The sequence below is a fragment of the Gopherus flavomarginatus genome, chromosome 1 (assembly GCF_025201925.1).
Source record: "Gopherus flavomarginatus isolate rGopFla2 chromosome 1, rGopFla2.mat.asm, whole genome shotgun sequence".
NCBI lineage: Eukaryota > Metazoa > Chordata > Testudines > Testudinidae > Gopherus > Gopherus flavomarginatus.
In genome coordinates, this window is record NC_066617.1 from 229,835,679 (window position 1) to 229,858,831 (window position 23,153).

Below are 23,153 nucleotides of genomic sequence, written 5' to 3' on the forward strand. Positions count from 1 at the left end.
CCAGCTTACTCTGCAGGTAATAGCAAAAAAGACATATCCTGCAGAATCTGATTGAGTAAGAACTGCAGGTTGGCTAACAGTAACGAATTTTCCAGGACATTCTTGGATTCCACTGGATGTCCCAGATATTTGCAATTTTGGCTGTGGTTTTCTCCTTCCATTTCTTAAGGATACTGCTTATGGGCACCCAGCATCTTCTCCACTGACAGCTTTATGTGCATCCTTGCCATTGCTCTGCTTCCTAGCTCCTACCATCTAGAGGAGAGACAGGATGAGCTGGGAAGAGGAGGAGATAGCTAGCACCACAGGCTGCCTCAGTCCCAGTCCAGTCCCCGAAAGCAGTAGCTAAAGTCCTCCCTCAAGGAGTGAGGGAATTAACATGACATTTACAAATCTCCACATCCTTGACTCTGCTTGTATGTTCTGTCCTTTCTCCAGACCCTTTCGACATAACCTTAGTCCCAGATTTGGACCTTAGCGTCCAAAATATGGGGGTTAGCATGAAAACCTCCAAGCTTAGTTACCAGCTTGGACCTGGTACCTGCTGCCACCACCCAAAAAATTAGAGTGTTTTGGGGCACTCTGGTCCCTCTGAAAAACCTTCCCTGGGGACCCCAAGACCCAAATCCCTTGAGTCTCACAACAAAGGGAAATAATCCTTTTTCCCTTCCCCCCTCCAGATGCTCCTGGAGAGATACACAGACACAAGCTCTGTGAAACTACACAGAGTGACTCCCCCTCTCTGTTTCCAGTCCTGGAAGCAAAAAGTACTTTCCTATTCCCCCAGAGGGAATGCAAAGTCAGGCTAGCAATCCAACACACAGATCTCCCCTTGACTTCTTCCTCCCACCAATTCCCTGGTGAGTACAGACTCAATTTCCCTGAAGTAAAGAAAAACTCCAACAGGTCTTAAAAGAAAGCTTTATATAAAAAGAAAGAAAAATACATACAAATGTTCTCTCTGTATTAGATGATACAACACAGGGTCAATTGCTTAAAAGAATATTGAATAAACAGCCTTATTCAAAAAGAATACAAATCAAAGCACTCCAGCACTTATATTCATGCAAATACCAAAGAAAAGAAACCATAGAACTTACTATCTGATCTCTTTGTCCTTACACTTAGAAACAGAAAATTAGAAAGTAGAACTACTTCTCCAAAGCTCAGAGAAAGCAGGCAGCCAGGAAAACAAAGACTCAGACACACAATTCCCTCCACCCAAAGTTGAAAAAATCCGGTTTCCTGATTGGTCCTCTGGTCAGGTGCTTCAGGTGAAAGAGACATTAACCCTTAGCTATCTGTTTATGACACGCCCCCCAAATTGCAGACAGTGTGGAAGCTCACTGGCGGCGATTTCCTTCTAGAACTTGAAAATAAACAGATTAATACAACACATAGACCTTTACATATACTCCTAAGTATATAACAGACTTCTACATTTTAAGAACACTTTTTAACTACTGAATTCTGGGAAACTCTCACGGGAGAGTGCATCAGCTACTTTGTTAGAAGCTCCTGTGATGTGTTGAATTTCAAAATCAAAATCTTGGAGAGCTAAACTCCAACGAAGAAGTTTCTTGTTGTTCCCCTTGGCAGTATGAAGCCACTTTAGTGCAGCATGGTCAGTTTGTAGTTGGAACCGCCGTCCCCAAACATATGGGCGTAGCTTTTCCAGGGCGTACACAATGGCATAGCATTCCTTTTCACTGACTGACCAGTGACTTTCCCTCTCAGACAGTTTCTTGCTGAGAAACACGACAGGATGGAAGTTGTGATCTGTTGCTTCCTGCATGAGCACTGCTCCTATACCACGCTCAGATGCATCCGTGGTTACTAGGAATGGCTTGTCAAAGTCCGGGGCCCTGAGCACAGGGTCAGATATGAGCGTTGCCTTAAGTTGGGTAAAGGCCTTTTGACACTCATCAGTCCACTTAACGGCATTTGGCTGGGTCTTTTTGGTCAGGTCGGTCAATGGGGCAGCGATTTGGCTGTAGTGTGGTACAAATCGCCTGTAGTATCCGGCCAAGCCTAAGAAGGATTGGACCTGCTTCTTGGACCGTGGGACAGGCCACTTTTGGATAGCATCCACCTTGGCCTGTAGGGGGTTTATGGTTCCTCGACCCACCTGGTGCCCCAGGTAAGTCACTTTGTTTTGGCCTATTTGACACTTTTTGGCCTTAACAGTTAGTCCTGCCTGCCTGATGCGCTCAAAGACCTTTTCCAGGTGTAGTAGGTGTTCGGGCCAGGAGTCTGAAAAAATGGCCACATCATCGAGGTAGGCAACTGCAAATTCTCCCAGTCCAGCTAGTAGACCATCTACCAGCCTCTGGAAGGTGGCGGGTGCATTTCGAAGGCCGAAAGGAAGGACATTGAATTCATACACCCCCGCATGGGTGACGAATGCTGACCTCTCCTTGGCAGGTTCATCTAGCGGTACTTGCCAGTACCCCTTGGTTAAGTCTATTGTAGAGATGAACTGGGCACGTCCCAACTTTTCCAATAGCTCATCGGTACGTGGCATTGGATAGTTGTCCGGACGAGTTACAGCATTTAGCTTACGGTAGTCCACGCAAAAGCGTATTTCTCCATCTGGTTTGGGTACCAGAACCACTGGAGATGCCCATGCACTGGTAGATGAGCGGATTATACCCATCTGTAGCATGTTCTGGATCTCCCGTTCTATAGCAGCTTGGGCATGAGGAGACACTCGGTAGGGTGGGGTTCTGATTGGGTGAGCATTACCTGTATCAATGGAGTGGTATGCCCGTTCAGTCCGTCCTGGGGTGGCTGAGAACAATGGGGCGAAGCTAGCGCACAGCTCCTTGATTTGTTGCCACTGCAGACGTTCCAGGGAGGTTGAGAGGTTGACCTCTTCCACGCCACCGTCTTTTTTCCCGTCGTAGTAGACACCGTCAGGCCACTCAGCCTCATCTCCCTGGACTGTAAACTGACAAACCTGTAAATCTCGGAATAGAAAGGCTTGAGAGAATTAACATGGTACACTTTAGGCTTTAGTGAGGAATTGGGAAATGCTATGAGGTAGTTTACAGCTCCCAGGCGCTCTTGGACCGTGAATGGCCCTTCCCATGATGCTTCCATCTTATGGGCCTGTTGCGCCTTCAAGACCATAACCTGGTCTCCTACCTTGAAGGAACGTTCTCTGGCATGTCTGTCATACCAGGCCTTTTGCTCTTCTTGAGCATCCTTTAGGTTCTCTCTAGCAAGGGCTAAAGAGTGTCGGAGGGTGCTTTGTAGGTTGCTTACAAAGTCCAGAATGTTAGTTCCTGGAGAAGGCGTAAACCCCTCCCATTGCTGCTTCACCAACTGTAATGGCCCCTTAACCTCGTGACCATACACCAGTTCAAATGGTGAAAACCCTAAACTGGGATGTGGTACAGCCCTGTAGGCAAACAGCAACTGCTGCAACACTAGGTCCCAATTATTGGAGAATTCGTTGATGAATTTTCGTATCATGGCCCCCAAAGTTCCATTGAACCTTTCCACCAGGCCATTGGTTTGATGGTGGTATGGGGTGGCAACCAAGTGATTCACCCCATGAGTTTCCCACAGTTTTTCCATGGTCCCTGCCAGGAAATTAGACCCTGAATCTGTAAGGATGTCAGAGGGCCAACCTACCCTGGCAAAGATGTCTGTTAGGGCCAGGCACACAGTGTTAGCCCTGGTGTTGCCTAGAGCTACTGCTTCTGGCCATCGGGTAGCAAAGTCCACTAAAGTTAGTACGTACTGCTTTCCTCTGGGCGTCTTTTTTGGGAAAGGGCCCAGAATATCCACAGCTACTCGCTGAAAAGGGACCTCAATTATGGGGAGTGGCTGGAGAGGGGCCTTGACCTGGTCTTGAGGCTTTCCCACTCTTTGGCATACCTCACAAGACCGGACATACTTGGCAACGTCCTTGCCCATCCCCTCCCAGTGGAAGGACTTCCCCAACCGGTCCTTGGTTCTGTTCACCCCAGCATGGCCACTGGGATGATCATGGGCTAAGCTTAAGAGCTTCCCCCGGTACTTAGTTGGAACCACCAACTGTTTTTGCGGCTGCCATTCTTCCCGGTGTCCACCAGAAAGAATTTCCTTGTATAAAAGTCCTTGGTCTATAACAAACCGGGATCGATTAGAAGAGCTGAGAGGCGGTGGGGTGCTCCGTGCCGCCGCCCAAGCTTTCTGAAGGCTGTCATCTGCTTCCTGCTCAGTCTGGAACTGTTCCCTTGAGGCTGGGGTCACCAGTTCTTCCTCAGACTGTGGACTTGGGCTTGGTCCCTCTGGAAGCGATGTAGGTGATGGGGTTGTTTCCGTTGCTGGTGAACCGCTCTCCGCTGGTGCACCTGAGGGTATTTCAGGCTCTGGCTGAGCCTTTTGGGTATGGCTGTCTGTTGCTTCTGCCAGTTTTGGCTCGCTGGCGCCCTCTGGCGTTGAGTTTGAAGATGGGGTTGCAATGGCTGGTGCTGGTTGCTGTTCCAGTTCCGGGCCTGGGACTGGAGGTGCTGTGGCTGTTTCAGTGGTTGGCATGGAATCCGGGTCCACTACCTCTGTCTGGGTCTCTGGTAACACAGACGGGGCCTCTGTGGACGGCTCAGGAACAGGAATGGGTCTGGAAGCTTGCCTGGTTTGGCTACGTGTAACCATTCCCACTCTCTTGGCCCGCCTCACCTGGTTGGCCAAGTCTTCCCCCAGTAGCATGGGGATAGGATAATTGTCATAGACTGCAAAAGTCCACATTCCTGACCAGCCTTTGTACTGGACAGGCAGTTGAGCTGTAGGCAAGTCTACAGCTTGTGACATGAAGGGGTAAATTGTAACTTTGGCCTTTGGGTTGATGAATTTGGGGTCAACGAAGGATTGGTGGATAGCTGACACTTGTGCCCCCGTGTCTCTCCACGCAGTAACCTTCTTTCCGCCCACTCTCAAATTTTCCCTTCGCTCCAAGGGTATTTGAGAGGCATCCGGGCCTGGGGATCTTTGGTGTGATGGTGGTGTAATGAATTGCACTCGCATGGTGTTCTTGGGACAGTTGGCCTTGATATGTCCCAGTTCATTACACTTAAAGCATCTTCCATCCGATGGGTCACTGGGCCGAGGTGAGTTACTGGAGACTGGTGAGGTTGAAGGGTAGGGTATCTGTGGCTTTACTTGGGTGGTATGTGGGGTCTTTGGCTGTCCTCGGTTGTAGGGTTTATGGTCTGTGTGCCCCCTGGGGTAATCGTTCCCCTTGACAGTAGCTTTCTTGCTTTCTGCCAGTTCCATCCATTTGGCTCCAATCTCCCCCGCCTCAGCGATATCTTTGGGATTTCCATCTTGTATGTACCGTGTGATGTCTTCAGGAACACCATCCAAGAACTGCTCCATTTGTATGAGGAGGTTCAGTTCTTCCAAGGTTTGAATGTTGTTTCCTGTTATCCAGGCCTCATAGTTTTTTGCAGTGTAGTAGGCGTGTTTGGGAAATGACACCTCGGGTTTCCACTTTTGGGTTCTGAAGCGCCGACGGGCATGATCTGGGGTTATCCCCATTCGGTATCTGGCCTTGGTTTGAAAAAGTTTATAGTCATTCATTTGCAGCTTAGGCATTTCAGCTGCCACCTCTGCTAAAGGTCCACTGAGCTGTGACCTCAATTCTACCATGTACTGGTCTTCGGGGATGTTGTAACCAAGACAGGCTCTTTCAAAATTTTCCAAGAAGGCCTCGGTGTCATCACCTGCCTTGTAGGTGGGAAATTTCCTGTGCTGTGGAGCAATAATTGGCGCCGGGTTGTTAGGGTTGGCTGGCACATGCAGCCCAGCTTTTGCCATCTCCAGTTCATGTTTTCTCTGTTTTTCCTTCTCTTCATTCTCTTTTTGTTGTTTTTCCATTTCTTTTTGTTGTTTTTCCATTTCCTTTTGGTGTTTTTCCATTTCTTTTTGGTGTTTTTCCATGTCTCGGCGGTGGGCCGCCTCTTCTTCTGCTTGTTTCCTTCGGTAGGCCAACTCTTCTTCTTCTAGTTTTCTTTTGTGTGCTGCCTCTTGGGCTGCCTGTTCTCTTTGGAAGGCTGCCAGTTTCATGCTTTCTTCCTTTTCTTTCATCTCCATCTCTTTTTGTTTTATTTCCAGTTGTCGCCTGTGTTCAGCTTCTTTGAGTTGCTCTTCGGCCTCAATTTTTGCCTTAGAAGTCATGATTCCTGTTTTCTTGTGTTGGGGTGCCCTCCGGTGTTTATCTTCTGAACTGCAGGTTCTCTGTTGCCTCCTGAAGTCTGCCTAGCAACAGTGCTTTTTTCCTTTTCTCTCTCTAGCTAATGTTCAATGAAAGGAAACCAGAAAAACCACTTTATTTGCATGCATATAAGTGCTGGTACTTGCCTCCTAATGGGAGGGCTATTGCATGACAAAAGACCCTCAACAGTTTCTTAATGGCTTCTCACTTAACATGCAAGCCACAAACTGCCAGAGAGAGCAGAAAAAAAAATTCTCTCTGGTTCCCTTTTAAAACCAACTGTTTCTCTCTGCTAAAAAGCCCTTAGCAGAGAAGAGAAAAATATAATATTCCTACTGGCTTCTGGATTCTGTCTATATCCCACCAGCTGCACACCATGCCATAACCTTAGTCCCAGATTTGGACCTTAGCGTCCAAAATATGGGGGTTAGCATGAAAACCTCCAAGCTTAGTTACCAGCTTGGACCTGGTACCTGCTGCCACCACCCAAAAAATTAGAGTGTTTTGGGGCACTCTGGTCCCTCTGAAAAACCTTCCCTGGGGACCCCAAGACCCAAATCCCTTGAGTCTCACAACAAAGGGAAATAATCCTTTTTCCCTTCCCCCCTCCAGATGCTCCTGGAGAGATACACAGACACAAGCTCTGTGAAACTACACAGAGTGACTCCCCCTCTCTGTTTCCAGTCCTGGAAGCAAAAAGTACTTTCCTATTCCCCCAGAGGGAATGCAAAGTCAGGCTAGCAATCCAACACACAGATCTCCCCTTGACTTCTTCCTCCCACCAATTCCCTGGTGAGTACAGACTCAATTTCCCTGAAGTAAAGAAAAACTCCAACAGGTCTTAAAAGAAAGCTTTATATAAAAAGAAAGAAAAATACATACAAATGTTCTCTCTGTATTAGATGATACAACACAGGGTCAATTGCTTAAAAGAATATTGAATAAACAGCCTTATTCAAAAAGAATACAAATCAAAGCACTCCAGCACTTATATTCATGCAAATACCAAAGAAAAGAAACCATAGAACTTACTATCTGATCTCTTTGTCCTTACACTTAGAAACAGAAAATTAGAAAGTAGAACTACTTCTCCAAAGCTCAGAGAAAGCAGGCAGCCAGGAAAACAAAGACTCAGACACACAATTCCCTCCACCCAAAGTTGAAAAAATCCGGTTTCCTGATTGGTCCTCTGGTCAGGTGCTTCAGGTGAAAGAGACATTAACCCTTAGCTATCTGTTTATGACACCTTTGTCTAATCTATTTAGATTGTAAGTTCTTTGGGGCAGGGACTGTCCCTTACTATAAGTCTGTACAGTGCTTGGCACAATGAAGTTCTGTACTTCACTGGTTCCTAGCCACTTTTGTAATACAAAATAATAAATAATAAAGAGACTAGGCATACCACAGTACGAAGAGAAAGACACCATGAAACAGGAGTGGAAGAAGGGGACAACACAGAATAGGAGAGTGGAAGGGTTGGAAAAAGCATGTTGTATACTTTAGTTTTCACATGTACTGCACTTTTTCATGTTTTAAGAATCTGATATTTGCAAAGGCAGTTGCCATTTTGTGAGGGAGAGCTGAAGCAGCATATTACAAAGAAGACACACTGTGCGCTCTCATGAAGACATGAGAGAGCGCAGTTTCCCTTACTCTAAAAATAATAATCATTCAGATAATAATCATTCAGATTGAAAGTATGTGGTTGTTTTTTTCTGTATGGAGAGAGGAAGGGCAAATCTCTGAGGCAAGTATTGGAAAGGGAGAACCACAGGAGAGAGAGAGAGAAAAGGGGAAGAAACTGCAAGGGAAGAAAACCTAGACCCAGCCTGGACAAACATAATGGAGGGAGTTGGCAGGCTATCTAAACTCTCCCAGTGATGACAAAGGTCACCCAAAGCCTTTGAGCAGGGGTGTTAGTTATGGGGAGGGTTGCAGGGCATGGTGGGAGCACTCTTGAGGTCCAAGCAAATGCCCAAGCAGTAGGATACTTAGCTGAACTAATCCTAAAGTCTGAGCATTGTGGAGTTCTCTCATCACTGATTTAATATGCATCTTTACAAAGCAAGACTTCCCATGGTTTCCAGTGTTTTTTGCAGTGTTGCATCCTTGTGACAAATTGCCACTGTGTATTGCAACATCCCAGTGCAATATACTACATGCGGCTGAGAATGAACCTGGTACTGATGGATGTTCTGGGGGTAGTGAGTTGCCTTTAAGTATTAGTTTTGAAGCCATACTTATTCCATTATGAATATTATAAACAACAACTATCACCAGAATGCATATGCAACCCTTGGTGGCTGGTCTATCTATCTACTTGTATGGCTCTCATCACTGAAGAATCTGAACCGCTCACAATGACTAATGATTTTACCCCTTTGAGGTAGTGAAGCCTTACCCCCATTTTACAGACAGGGAACTGAGACATGGGGCAGATTAAGTGACTTCCTCAAGGTCACGTAGCAAGTCTGTGACTGCGATAGGAATTGGAGTCAGGTCTCTTGAAACCCAGTCTATCGCTCTATTCACCACTCAAGGCTTATTTGCAGAATTATCCATGGGGAAAAACGTATACATGTTGGCAATCATAATTGTGGTAAACATTCTTTATAGCACTGTGGATAGGGGATGTTCATTATCACAGACTGTATGACTGGAGATACGAATAAAATGGTAGACACAAGCAACCCCTTCCCATCCCCAGAAGAGTTGCCTGAACTCCAGCTCATGTAACTTTGTGTGGTGGCCCTAAAGAAATGGAGATTTTTACCTACTAATAAAATGTTCATGTATATTTCATTACAATGCGACAGATCTTGCAAATCTTCACCATGCAGAACGCCCCTGGGCTTCAGTGGCAATTGTATAGCACTAAGATGAGCAGGGTTTGGTTGAATATGTTCCATAAAGTTTTTAAAATAAAAATGTTTAGTGCAATTGTGTTATGCATTAACTATGCAGTGCTATAGGCGTCCATGGTATTTTACATGTAAACTGGCTGCATTCTCTCCCAACCTTGCTACTCCTTCCACACTAATTAATCTCTATCAGGTAAACGTAAGCGAGCTAAATATAGTACTACATGAAAGAATAAACATATGGTTCATTCTCAAAGGATATGATGCTGAGAAGCTTAAAACATACTGGACCACATCCTCAGCTAGTGTAAATCAACGTATCTTCACTAGTTCCACTGGAGCCATTGTGATTTAGTCCAGCTGGGGATCTAGCCCACTAGTACAAATAAGTCATAGCTTTTTGCACAATGCCCACAGAAATGATTTAATATCATTAAAAAGTTCCTGGGTTTCCCAGTACATCTGCTCTCCTCTTTTAGGCTTTTTTGTTTGTTTGTTTGTTTGTTTGTTGGTCTTTTAGGCTCTGGTCCTGCAATCACATCTGTTAGCACAGACTCTTATGTCCACTGGCTGACACATTGATTGGGAGCTGTGTACAAAGGCTTCAAGTCCAAGCCAGAGGGTGCAACTGCAGAACTGGGGCCTTTTGCTGTAAGCTCTTTGAGGCAGCGATGGTTTCATTTTGTGCCCAGAACTGAACCTATTGTCTGCACTAAAATAAACAACGAAAGAAACATGGGGGAGAACGATTTTGGGATTAAAGAACACTGGGCTGGGACTCAAGAAACCTTGGTTCCATTCTCATCTCTGCCCCATACTGGATGTAGAAGCTTGGGTTAGTCATCCATTCTCCCTGTGCCTCAGTTCTCCAGCTGTAAAATGGAGGTAATCATGTTTTTCTCTCACCCCTTCTTTTGTCTTATCTCTTTAGAGTGTGAGCTGTTCAGGGCAGGAACTGTGTTTGTACAATGCCTAGCACTAGCCTCTAAGGTGCTACTGTATTATAGATAGTAAATAAATAAATAAAAGTAATACATCAGCTGTAAAACCAGAACCCTTTATTAACTTCTGACCATCAAAGTAGGCTGAAAAAATCCAGTATAGATGTATGAAATATACAATTTCTGTCACCACACACAGATTTTTTTTTTTGCCTTAACAAAAGAGTAGGGTAACCAGATGTCCTGATTTTATAGGGACAGCCACAATATTTGGGGCTTTGACTTATATAAGCACCTAATGCCCCCCACCCCCATCCTGATTTTTCACACTAGCTGTCTGATCACCCTACAAAAGAAGATCGTACAAACTATCACATTTATTTCACTCATGAATCACTCAATTGTTTTATCTCTTGTGGGATGAAAAAAATAAGACCCCCATTAGATACGGGTTATGTAACATTGGTTAGTTTCATGTCAATCTGAGTCAAATAGACACACACTAATGACTATTCTCCTGAGCAGATTTTGCAGTTTTCTAAATGGAGGTGTAACCAGAGTTGATCACATTTAGCATTCATAGGCCCGTCTCTTCCCCTCTCCACTCACTTCCATCATCCCTCCTCCTTTTGGTTTTCAAAATCATAATGTGGCTGAGCTGTGTATGGATGCTTGAAGGTACTACAGCCTTGTGCACTCAAGCATGTTTGTTCCAATAATAACGACAGAAAGGCCAAGCAAGAAAGATTTCTGCTCTATTTATTTTGATAGGGAGTTCCCCCGACTCTCTCACTTGCCATCCCCCTCCCCTCAGCTCCTTCAGTTTCTTAACTTTCTAGGGTTTTTTTTTTCTTTACGGTGATGGTGGTGAGAATTATAATTATCATTGGGTATCAGGAAAATAATATCACATGCTTTCTGGTTCAGAGAGAAGGCATTACTGTATTCATTGCAAGATGTGAAAAAGGGCAGACCCAGGAGGGGATTTTTGAAGAGTGAGGGGGAGAGCTTATATGCTAAGGATTTGAAAGCTCAGAGCGGTAACGCAATGAATCGCTGCACAACAGAAACAAAACCAAGGAGACTGCTGATTCCTTCTTAAAGTATATACATTCTAGAAGGAAACGTAGAAAAGGATCAGACTAATGAGTAAGCCTATTCTACAGTCTGGAGCAGAGCTCCTCTTCTGAGTGGCTCTAATGATAATAACTCTCAAATCTGCCAGTCATTTTTAAGAAGCCAGAAAGAATGGAGAGAGAGTAGGGGCTGCACCAAAAAGTCCCAGGCCAAAAACTACTTTTCACTATAGTACTGTGTATGGTGACCAGGTGCTCTGGAAGTCCACAATAATCAGATGCATGGGGTTGTGGTTCAGAGGTCCTTTTTCTCCATTGCTGATGCTCCGTATTCAAGAGAAACGGCCCTTTCATTTTAACAAGTGTATTGTTTCAAGTCCTTTTCAGTTAATAAAGGCAGCATATTTCCTGTTGAGTTCAATGTAACAACAAGCCTATATATTGACTCAGTTTAGCATACATCTGTCTGCAGTTAGTGAGGATCATTAGCAGCAGCTCCTGTTTGATCAAACTCTTCCAGGCCCGCTGCATGGGTCAATGGTAAGTTACTGTATGTAAAGTTTATATACAGAGTATTGTAAGAAATGCAGAAAATTAATTCTGAGAAGGGCCAGTCCCTCTCAAATACAAGATAATCTGGGAACACATTCAAATTCATCATGCGTATTAGTGCATAAATGTTTCACTGAGGCAAGTGCTCAGTCTGATATGAATTTTATTTATAGCCCTGAATGTCTCAAATGATTTTTTCTCTTAAGTACTTGTGTCTTTGCTGTTATATCCAGGGGGAAGAAGCCTACATTGCTGCAAAATGTACAATTTCTTGTCTTCTGTACATGTCTTACATTGTGTGTAACATATCAGCAATTTCTGATCTTTCATGAAAACCTTTTCTGCAGCTGCTACTCTCCTTCCTCCTGGCACAAGGACGGCTGCCCAGTTTTCCCCAATACATGGCAGCAACCCAGAGAAAGAAGCAGCCATGAGACAGAAGAGCTGCTGGGAGCTGTGAAATAAGGAATGCTGCTACATGGCTGGCAATCATGGGGATGCCAAAAGCTTTGGTGGTGTAATAAGATCACCGATGATGGACACAGACTGAACATCCAGCCAGCCTTAAAGACCTGTCCAAAGATTGATCCAGGTGGCACTCAATCTGGAAGGAATGTACTTTCTTTTGGGATTTGCCATGATGATGATGATGATGATGATATCTTCCAGTGGCCTTTTAGAGTTTGCTAGTTCTTCCTTATGTATACCTCTGAAGATTTCCCAAGACATCAGTCCTGAGCAGGGCTCCTTTTTATTCATGATTCACAAATGTTTATGTAAAGGGCTTTTTTAATTTGCATGAACATATGGGGAATGGCTGTTCTTGGCAAACAAGGTTATTCACTCTTCAGCACTGTTACTGAGATGTTTCACTCATCCAACTGAGATGCACAAATGATACCATGTGATTTAAATGACTACTCACATTCCAAGAATAATGAATAGTGAATAATAAACTAAACAGTTGAAGTCAACAGTTCATGAACACCCTTTAGGCTGAAAACTGGCCAAACTTATAGAGCAGATACTTGCAAATAAACAAAACCTTGTGCAGAAATCAGAACTGGTTCATACAAAATCAGTTCCCCAAAAGGGTTACATGTCAACAATTTATTCACAACCAGCTTTAGTCATAACTTACAAATACTTTCCTAGGTCTGGCAGAAATATTCACTAGTATGTACTGATTGCATACCTCACAAAAACAGAGAGAGACCAGTTTTAAAGTATGGAAGAGAGCTGACCAGAAATTTTTTTGAATTTCTGATGAACACTTGGGGGATGGGATTTTGGCGACATTTTTCAGGGAAAATATTTCCCCTGCTAATCCTAGATCTCTGTTATATTTTTTTGTAAGGCTGCATTCTGCTGAGGAGCAGAAGACTGTGGAAGAGTCAGGAGGTTCTTGAAAGACTCAAGGTTGTCAATTTCATGATTGTAACATGGGTCTTAAAGCCCCAGCTCCTTGAGTCATGTGATTATGTGAGAAATCAGCTTTCACATAAAAAGAAAGTATGTTTCTAACGCTCATTGTGGCAAAGAAATCTTGGAAATGTGAACCCTAAAGGCTCAGAAAAGAGAAGGCAAAAGAACCTGCAATTTATTAATTTTAAGAACGTGAGATTTTTAAGCCAATCTCATGATTTTGGGGGGGCCTGGATCATGATTTATTTTAATGCTTTGGGGATGGAAATACTAAAGGCTCCCAGTTCAGGGGAGGGTAAAGGCTGAGCAGCAAAAGCCATGCCTTGCTGCACATCCCACAACATGCCTTAACACAACTAGAATAGTCCCTTTCTGCCAGGCACGCAAGCAGCTTATGTCTGTCCATGGCAGGACAGAGAGGAGTCCAAGTGCTCTCTCCCCTCTATAACATACCTGTGTAAGGAGAGCCATAATTTCTACCTTGGTACTTGTATATGGCCTCATCACCACAGTACCTGAATGGCTCACAACTATTAATGACTTTATCTTCAAAACACCCTGGTGAGATAGGGAAGTCGTATGATTTCTATTCAATAGATGGGGAACAGAGGCCTGGAGAGGAAGTCTGTAACAGAACTGAGAACAGCACCCAGATCTCCTGAGTCCAAATCCACTGCCTCATCCAGAAGGCTTCAACTTAGTCATGGAGGTTGCAGAAATTGTGGAATCCAAGACTTCTAGAAACCTCCATGATTTCAGCATGCAGCGGTGGGGAGCTGCATAGTCCCTGCGGCAGCCAGGGGCTGCGGGGAACCTCCACTACCTGAGGCAGCGGAACTCCGAGCCACCGCAGGCAGCAGAGGATACTCTGGAGCTCCCAGCTGCTGCAAGTGGCAGGGAGCCCCACAGCTCCAAGCTGCAGGTGGCAGGGGACCCGGAGCTCCGCCCCCCAAGGGTGGTGGAGTCCCAGAGCTCCAAGCTGGGACCTCCGCAGCTGCCCAGCCACTGCCAGTGGCATAGGGACCCTGCAGCTTCACATTTTGTCATGGATATTTTTAGTGAAAGTCACCGCCAGATCACGGGCTTCTGCAAATTTTTCTTGATTGCCTGTGACTTTTACTAAAAATATCCATGACGACATCTTACTCATCTACAAGACCACCATCAGGCTATTCATATATTGTACTTGCTTCTTGCCAATACAGTGACACTTTTTATGTTGCAACCACATTTTCTAAGTGACTCCTGACATTTTGCTATCTGACAGCGTAACAACAGCTGTTTCGGTAATAATAGCTGTTTAGAGGGGAAAACTAATGGGCAGCCAAAAACTCATCAACATTTAGTGTTCAGTTATCTAGACAGATAAAACATTGGAAAGCAAAATTTGGATGTCTATTGTTGTGCGGATACCTGAGTTATGCGTTTACCTGATATTGACTTAACTGGAATAACACTACGTGCAATTCAAGGGAGCTGGATCAGGAGTGTGTGATTCTTATGCAGGTAAGAAGATTGTGCTGTTAAGCAATGCACGCTTACGTGGAGAGTACCGCTCTGGCACATTTAGTCACTGTTGACCAAACATGAATGCAGTTTTAAATGCTTTTCTCTCATAGCGTCAAATAACTTATAACATGGTTTGCCATAAGCCTGAGCGTTTCAAAGACTTCATTAAGGGATGGTCGATAACCTCCCAGGAGTACACACCATTGTTTATTTTTAGGCCTTCATTCCTGGAAAGCTTCCCTGCTCAATGGTATCTTTTTCTCTCTCTATTCTTACTCTCCATCAGTGCCCTAGATTGTTTCAAACAGGAGACTGCTGCAGCTGAGACAGCAATGGCTTGATAAGCTCTGCTGCTGCTGAGTAGCAAAAAGTGTATCTAAAGACAGAAGGCTTATGTTTGAGTGTTTCACTAACAGATTTGCCCTTTTAACCCTTGAGCAAGGGAGGGAATAAAAACAGCATTTATACTGTATGTGCATGTGTATACATATATTATACATATCTATGTAGACATACACCCTAATGTGCATTCCCCATTTTACTAACACACACAGTTCTGCAAAGAACAAATCCCTCTGCAACCCATCCATTCTAATGCACTGTGACAGAAAGTTCTGACGAGAACTGCAACATGCTTATCTATTAATAAATGTCTGAAATATTCAATAATGTATGTGCAGCCATGCTATTTCTGTGAGCCTTGTTCTGTTAGAGGCAGAAGCAAATCCATCAGGGCAAGCAGCTTAGTAAGCAAAATGGAAAACTACAGAGGTGCTCCGGCTTTATTCCCAGGGCTGGGGAAGGCATGTGACTAGGCAAAGTTTTCTCAGTGGTATGTGCATAAAATTAAACATTTCATCCTCTCCTTCTGCGGCTCCCACTGTCCTACAGAAAGGTTATTCTGCCCCAGCTGAGCTTCTTCATGTTTCTAACCGGGGAGGGCTTATTCAACATGCAGCATCAATGCCGGTGGAGGTCTGGAGAGTATGTCATCAGGACGAGGGCAAAAAGGCAGAAAACTGAAGATCTTCAGCCAGGCAAATTTAAGGCTGCTATGTGCTCAGTTTCCTTTCATGCTGAGCCACTATTCATTCCAATTTGCTACTATACTCCCAAAAAATAAGGTTATAATATATCTGGGGTTTCCCAGACATTGCCTCTCTTTTGAGCCTCTTTTCTCTGTCCAGGCAGATTTTTCAAACAACAGGAAATGTCTGGGGTTTTGCAGAACAGACAAGCTGCAGCTCAGAAAGAGTCCCAATTAGTCTGCTTCCTGATTGGCCCCTTCCCTGCATCTGATTGGTCCATTCCCCTGCTACTACAGCTCCCAGATCTCACCCACTCAGGCCCCAGTTCCCATCCCTGGGGAGGGGGTACCACAGGGGAGGCACTGACCGATGGCTGTCGCTGCGTCCTGGGCTTGCGCCAACTGCCCTGTCACTGTGACAGAGAGTGACACTGCCCCCCACCTCCAGTGAATACCCCTGCCACATGTACCCCCTCTAGTATCCCCTACTGTACTCTGTTCCAGCTCCCCCTTCCTCCCTCCCGCTCCCCCTTCTCCGGAAGTGTCCTCTTTTTGGGAACTTAAAATATGGTAACCCTACCAAAAAAGAATGCATCCCTGTACTCTCCAGGATACCAGAAGCATTGTGGCACCAGTGGCTGAGTGTGTAACCTCTGTAGCACACTCAGTAAGCACTCTTAAGTCTCCTTGGTACTTCTCTCTCCCCACACTGATACTTCTCTTATATACTGAATCAGTGCATGTCACGGTAGTTGTAGAGTTTGCCTTACCTTCTTCAACAGGTCACTGTATTGCTCCTACTTTTATCATGAAGTAGGATGTGGTTGACTGTGACATTGCTCTCAGAACCCTGATTTTATATGCCATCACCCATGGGCAGGCTTTGCAGAATTCATGTGACTTTTCTGCTTGCCTTGATTAATACTCAGTTTCAGGATCTCATGATAAAACCATTCATATTTCCCACCAGACTATTTTTAGTAAACAATTTTATGCACGTTTTTATGATAGGTCTAATGATATTTCTGCAAAAGCTTCAATCACTGCCTCCTGCCAATTCTCTTACCCAAGACATTAATCTCTCTTGCATATTTATTTGCCTTCCGAAGGGCAATTTTCAGTAATTCTCTTCTGAGTCTGACCCCAGCACCCACTCTTCAGGAACAAACAAACATTCTGCTAATGCATCAGAGCAGAATGCATCAACAGCCATATCCATGACACAAGCAGCCTCTCCACACAGGGATCAGAACTGGGGACCTTCTGAGCCTTGCCAATGCACACTGGGAAGATAACACCTGACAGAACTCTGCTGCCTTGGCACACATGGAGATAAGAACCTAATGAACGTTCTTTATATAGCAAATATATTCTCATTCTGTTTGAAGTCTTCACAACTTCCTGATATCACCATCTAGGAGCAAAGGGATAGCTGAGTCTCCATGTTCATTCAGTCCTGGGCTTCTCTGCTGACATCATCATTGAAAGTGCTTACTTAATACTACTTGTGCTGATTGTACTGTGAGGTGGACATCTGGCCATTAGAAACCAGACTGAGACCACCAACTCATATAACAACAGGGCAATGGAGAGCCATCAGATGGTCACAGTTTTTGTTCACGACTGATCTGGATTGGATTAAAACTGGTGTCCTGGGAAAGTCCCTATGTCCCATTACAAATCTCGTTAGTCAACCAGTCCCCAGATTTGCTTGTTGTGACCATCACAGTCCAGACACCCCAAGGGGAGATCGGCAGGGTTGAACCACACAGAATAAGCAGTTGAATCTACTGATTACATACAATATTATTGTGCTATAAAGTACATTGAGTAAGGTCTTTTATGACCACTTGTAATGTTTTGAACTTGATGGTCATCATGAAAGATGTGTGCAGTCTGTGGTTATGAATTTATGCATTTGTGTATATATAAAACTGTGCTCATAATTCATACTGCAACATTCAGCTCCACCTCACAACGGGACAGTGGGCAGCCAGGCACGGAGGGTCTGCACCTCCACAGCCAGATGAGTCTAGCTCAAAGCACCTAGCACTGTATAGCCCAGGAAGAGACAAATAAGAGATAATGGGAAAGCTCTGAGACATCCCAGCTAGAATTTCCTCGCCCTAAATAACCATGAGTCGCCATACCAGGAGTGAAGAGAAAAAAGGGGGAGGAAAAAGCCCCTTACGAGGAGGCTTGAAATAGAAGCTTTTGTGCAGAACTTAAGAACAGTCTCAAAGGCGGAGGGGCTGTTTGTAAATGCTAGATCCCTCATATGGCATGGGGGACTCTAGGAAACCGTTCAAAGGCAGCAGATAACTTGTATTAGAAAAGAGAATTTAGCTAATGTAGAAGTATAAAGCCTGAAGTTGTGTCTTTACATGTATTTTCTGTGTAACTTGTATGCATTTGCCTTTCCAAGCTATTCCATCTTTGAATCTGTGATTTTTCTATTATATCCATTTTTGGTTTACTTTTACCCCCAGCGGGTCTCTGCTTGGAGTGGGTGTGCCAAAGTGAACTGATAACTGGTGGCTGTTTTCACACCTTTGGGGGTGACAAAGCAGAGGGGAAAAGTCCGAGTGTCTTGTAGTTAAGAATTTGGGAAGGGCCGATTTGGAGAGACTCTGGACTGGAAGGGCCGTTACTGTCAACCTATAAGGAATAATTAAGGTGGTGGAAGCTCGGGTGAGACCTTCATGCTTGTGTGCTAGCTGCTGGTGTCAGGGTTATGAGCCATAGCAGCACAGTATTAAGGCACGCCAAGGTTACAGGACAGGTGGTGACAGAACCCCTTATTAGTTTGGGCGATCCCCAAAGCATCATACTTGCCGCGAGTAATGATGGTGCCACAATTCTGGCAAGGAAAGACAGAGAGCAGGAGAAATGTTAAATAAATATGAATAATAAAAATAAAGAACAAAGTGTGTAGGCCACACGTTTCCCTAGCAGAATGCCATGAGGGATGCATCTTTGATAATGTTTTCCCCATCACTATCTTTAATTACTCCTGACATCTCATTTATCATACGTGAGCTCCAGAGAAAGAACATACAGAGAAAAAACATTTGTTGTCTGACCTCAAGGAATACAAGTGCCCTTAATTTTATGAGGAAGAATCTTCACAATATGGGCAAAACTTCAAGAGCAGCTAGGGACTTGAAAAAAAGAATTTGGACCCTCAGTCCCTTGGCTAGAAGCAGCATGAACATTCCCTTTGGGGGAAATGAGAGCTTTGCCTTTCTCTTCAGCAAGGCCCCTCAGACACTGAGTACTGGCACTGAGGGGCTCCAAAAGAGGACTCTGTCCAAGCCTGCACAGTCAGAGATGTTTACTTGGCATGAAACCTGAGGGTAGAGAAAGAGGAGCAAATTTAGGGGAAGGAGGCGGCAGCGGGGCGGGGGGGGGGAAAGGAACAGAAAGATTACAGGGATCCCCTCTATAAAAATAAAATTATATAAACCCACATTCTTTCCTTATTTACACTAGTGTAACCCCAAATGGCCTTCAATGAGCTTGCATGGATAAGCCAGTAACTGAGGGCAGATACTGGCCTCAAAAAAGAAAACAATACTGTAACACTTGTACAGGAATGCACTAACATGCCTCTCTTCACTTGCATTAAAGCAGCATTGAGGATGAGAAATCAAGCACACAAAAGTCAGGAAATTCAAAAAAGGAGAGGGGACAGATTCTGATTCCATTTACACCAGATATTTTCAGAACTATTCCACTGATTTCAATGGAAAACATCGCCACTTAAATATGCCCAGCAAGTGCCACCCACTTCTAGGACTTACATGACTGCCCACCGGGCCTCATCCCCACTAACTGGTTTCCAACAACACAACTAACCTGCTTTCCTTGCAGATGGATTTTCCACTTGGATCTATTGGCACATACATGACCCCTGTCACCATAGAATCTAAGCACTTTGCAATCTTTAATGCATACAGATCCTCATAACTGAGGTAAGGCAGTGCTATTCGTTCCCTTTTATAGAGTGGCATCAACAGCACAGAGAGGCTAAAGCCCAGATCCTCAATGGCATTTTAGGTTCCCCACTCTCACTAATTTCAATGGGAGATGGGTGCCTGAACACTGTTGAGTCTCTGGACCAAATGACTTGCTCAACCTCACATAAGAAGCCTGTGGCAGAGAGGGGCTTGAACCCAGGTCTCTCATGTAGAACCAAGCAAACAGCTTTTTTGATTTGTTGGCAATTCCAAAAAAATAAAAAACCCTTTTCTCTCAGACTGAACTCAAAGCTTTTAAAAAACGTTTTGGTGAAGACAAAAATGTTTCATTTAGACATTACCAAAATGTTTTGACTTTTTCAATCTAGTCTAAACTATTCTCACGCGGCATGAATTCGTGAATAGTTTCAATAGCTTTAAAACTGCATTTTTAGCCTATTTGCCTCCAAATTTTCCCCCAGCTCTACTCTCTCCCAAGTCCTAGGCTACAGCCAGGACCATTAGACTATCTTTCCACTCTGCAAATCTGCACTGGTAGAAGCTCATAAGGACCCTGGAGTGAATCAGACACTAGATATACAGAGTATGTGTATGAAAAACACAAACCCTTAAGTTTTCCCAAGCTGAGGCACTTGGAAAAACAAGGAGCTTAAAAAAAAAAAAAGTCTTTCTGTAGAACAATGACAATCACCCAAGTGTTAAAAGTAAAAGAAAAATAAAGCTTCCTATTTTACTCTTTTTTCCCCCACCTGTCCTTTCAGTGCTCTTGGCTGGCTGCACTGAACTCTATTTAACTGCTAGTTTAGGTAGATAGCAACATTTTCTTTCAGTTGTATTTAGTAAATATTATGCATATTTTAGCTACTCCCAAGCACAGCAAGAGAAGATAAAGTCAATCATCTCTTTTTTCCTTTAAAAACAGTGAGTCAAATTCTCCTTAGTTATAATGGTCAACCCCACCGACTTTAATGGGTTTGCCTGGGTGTAACTGAGAGTAAACTTTGGGTCAGTATGTGCCATCTCTACCATACTTGTTAAACCTCTTCCAGGTAGCAGGAAACGGATACCTTTTAGTGACCCAGCAAAAGAGCTAGAAATGCATTCATTTTGGGCCCCAACGCTCCCTTTTCAGGTGTCCTTTCTGACCCAACAGGTTGCACATTATAAATTATTTGCTTAGATTTTAAGCTCCTTGGTGCAGGGACCATCTTTTTGTTATACATTTGTACAACAACTTTCACAGTGGGGTCCTGGTCCACGATTTAGGCTTCCAGGTGCTACTACAATACAAATAAATAACAACAATAAATAGGTCCAAATAAAGGTACAGTACCTTGTGATCCTTATTTACCTTTAGGCTATTTCCCCTTTATTATGGCTGAATATAATTTTGGTGCACATAGTTCGTAGGATAGGGTAACAGCCTATCCCAATATTCCTTAAGAGGAGATGACCTTCCCTTTCATAGAAGGTTACCTAGAATATGGCCACAACAGAGCCATTCGGAGGGTAGCGCTTAGCAAGAAGGAATGTAATGCTATGGCCATTTAACTTGTGAGGTTTCACTTGTTGAAACCATATCAAACACTAGGCAGGGGAGTTTAATTCACTGTCCTTGGTTTTATAAGTGAAGAGATCTCACCCTGAAAATATTTTTTCCTTTTTATATATTTTCCAAAACACATATACATGAAATATATTTAAGGACAGAATCTGGTTGGCCCAGGAAGGTTGTGCAACAGTGGGGAGAGATGGCACCAGAAGCCTTCCCCTCTCTACTATCTGCCCCCTCCTCTGTGCAAGAACCTCCCATACAGTTCTTGTACTTCCAGCACACAAAGACCAAGAGAAGCAGCATTAGATGCCTCAAAGGCATCAGGATAAAGGCAAGATCATAGCCTCTTACCCTTCCGCACTTGCATGAGCTGTGCTGACATGGGGAGCATGCGTTGCATAACATCAAAAGGCATCACAGATCCCAGTTAGGTATGTGCCCACTCTTTGTACCCAGAACCATTTTGCCTGAGTAAGTCTTGACACCTCTGGGATCTATCACTGGTTCAGAGCTTCTCTGTACCCTTGATGGCTTAAAATATGGTCCAGTAAGTCTCAGTAACTGTAGATAGTTCTTTCAGGCATTTTAAATATTAGGACAATTGAAACAGTTGTCTTGATTTTCTATAGAAGGAGCTAAATTGTGGCTGTAAAGTCTCAGCCTACAGGTGGCAGATTTGTGATTGACTATCATCAAAGGTGCCCTTCTGAGATGGTTCTGATCTGGAACACTGAATGTAACCCCTCCTCCCCAAACAACATTCTAACTATTCATGAAAATTAATAAAATTAAGCAGCAGGAAAACACACACTGTAAAATACACAGGAAAAAATCTATACAGAGTTTTAAAAAAAGGATTCTCAGGAAAGAAAAAGGAAAGAGAAGAACAAAAACAAAGGAGACACAGTAATTTAAATTACTTAATAGAAAGTATGATTCTAAAATGCTGCCATTAAATAGAAACAAATGTCTGACTTTTATACTTCAGACGATGCCAAGAGAAATAGCGTACCACAGGAGAATAGTTTCTTCGGTGAACCAGCAGTGTTAGCAGGAAGCATAGAAGACCAATGTCTCTTTGCATGAAGATACCCTGCCATTGTAGGTGAAGTGGAATTAGGGTGACCAGATGTCCCAATTTTATAGGGACAGTCCCAATTTTTGGTCTTTTTCTTATATAGGCTCCTATTACTCCCCACCCCGTCCCAACTTTTCACATTTGCTGTCTGGTCACCTAAGTGGAATCAAAATGCTTTGAAACTATTGTTTTTGCCAAGTTGTTGCTGACTGTTTGTATTTATTTTTTGCGTGTATCTAATAGGAAATAAGCAAATGTACTTGGGTCTCTGCTCTTCCGATTGCTCCAGGCCCTGTTTCTCTCACTTATTTCCTGATTTTCCCAGTCTTAGTTTACCGCTGAAGTGTTTTTTTTTAGACACATGTGCAAGCAAATCAACTGAACTGTTCTACTCAACTCTTCCATCCCCTTCCCCCAGACCTTCTAAGTGCTACAATGATCAGTAAATTGGAGTGATCCCCCTTCTTCATTCTTTCCTTAAGATATTTGCAGCTGACACTTTAAGTGAATGAATTTGCTTTGTTACATGACAGAGCCAAGAACCGCACATAATTCTGTGGAGAGCCTTTGATCTCTCCAAGTATTGAAAATAACTTATTTTGGGTCCTGGCATACTAGTGACAACCATGGAGAGATCAAATACAAATGCTGGCATAAACAAGGAACAGGGGAACAAAGTAGTCTTTCCTGAACCAGAGGCTGTGAAAGAAACTCAGCAAGGTCATTGTTGTGTGAGAATTCTTTAGCTTTATCGGACTACCAATAGATAATTAGGCAACAGTCTTCACAGAGAACTTTATATTGTTATTATAGTACAAAGACCATGGCTAAGCAAGACAGCCTGGAATAGGTGACATCTAACTTGAAAGATGAAGCATGGTCTTAGATACTGTACAAACAAGATCAGAAATGTCCAAAAAGAAGAAACAAGACCAAGGGGCAAATCT

At 43.8% G+C, this 23,153-nt stretch overlaps 1 protein-coding gene and 1 long non-coding RNA gene across 4 annotated transcripts in view; one reads left to right on the forward strand and one right to left on the reverse strand.

The window, feature by feature from the left end:
* LOC127056774 (uncharacterized) overlaps positions 1-12,689 on the forward strand; it is a 60,450-nt gene extending 47,761 nt beyond the window's left edge. For both annotated transcript variants that reach the window (XR_007775910.1, XR_007775909.1), the window contains exon 3: positions 11,980-12,689. This is a non-coding gene — a long non-coding RNA (uncharacterized LOC127056774). The remainder of the gene's footprint in view (positions 1-11,979) is intronic.
* The window catches only part of NHS (NHS actin remodeling regulator), a 368,109-nt gene that overhangs the window by 38,661 nt on the left and 306,295 nt on the right, over positions 1-23,153 (reverse strand). The window lies entirely within an intron of this gene.